Here is a 987-nt window from a genome sequence, read left to right as displayed (position 1 = left end):
AGTCATTTCCTTAGTAACTCGCCCCGCCCGCAGGGAAAACGGCCCGCCCAACGGCCGCTCCCGCGAGACTGGCGCGACCACGCCCACCAACGGCCGCGGTTCTCCTCCGCTGCCTCGAGCAGGTGGCAGGTCGCCTTTCCGTGCACCACTTCTTCGTTCCCAGTCCCCAGCTTCTTGGCGTTTTGTCTGACGCCTCTTTTGTGTCGGACTCGACGCTTCCGGCCCGTCCTCCAGTGTTTTCATCCCCGTCTCCTCAACGTCGCACCCTCAGACTCCTTAAACCCCGCCCGATTTGGTTCAATTAAAGTTGACTAGTGTTTGTTCTGCGCTTAGGAAGCACTTGGCCAGGCCCTGCGAGGCCTATATGAGAAGAATGTGAGTGTTTCCTGACAAAGGAAAGCGAAGACCTCGATCTGTGACACAATTCGAGTTAATACAATGTAGAAATGTTTGGTACAGCCTATTCTGGGTGAGAAAAGCTCAAAGGATGGGAGGAGAAGCTGTATCTTGGAGGATTGAAAGGATGTAGACTCTCAGGATGCTTCTGGATTGCATTATGCCACGGGAAAGGGGAATAATGTTAGGTTTGGAGGAGTGAGGGAAGAATGTGAACTGCATTTGGGGAGATTTTTGAGGAAGCTGGCTGGCCTCGGAGAATGATTCTAAGTTGTAATATTAGCTAGCTAACTTGATAAAAAGAAGCGCCAAGATGAATGACTTGGACTTCATTGTCATCCTGGTGTAACTTTTGGCATCGTTGGTCTAGTCTTTGTACGCAGTGTACATTGGAGAGAGAGAGAGTCTGGAGCACTGTTGGTTTTTTTTAAGATGGAGTTTCGCTGTTGTTGCCCAGGCTGCAGTGCAATGGCGCTATCTCCGCTCACTCCAACCTCCGCCTCCCGGATCAAGCGATTCTCCTGCCTCAGCCTCCCGACTAGCTAGGATTCCACGCCTGGCTAATTTAGACGGGGGTTTCACCATCTTGGC

This window comes from Colobus angolensis, unplaced genomic scaffold (genome assembly GCF_000951035.1).
Source record: "Colobus angolensis palliatus isolate OR3802 unplaced genomic scaffold, Cang.pa_1.0 Scaffold109, whole genome shotgun sequence".
Taxonomy (NCBI): Eukaryota; Metazoa; Chordata; class Mammalia; order Primates; family Cercopithecidae; genus Colobus; species Colobus angolensis.
Note: the sequence above shows the minus strand (reverse complement) of the source record.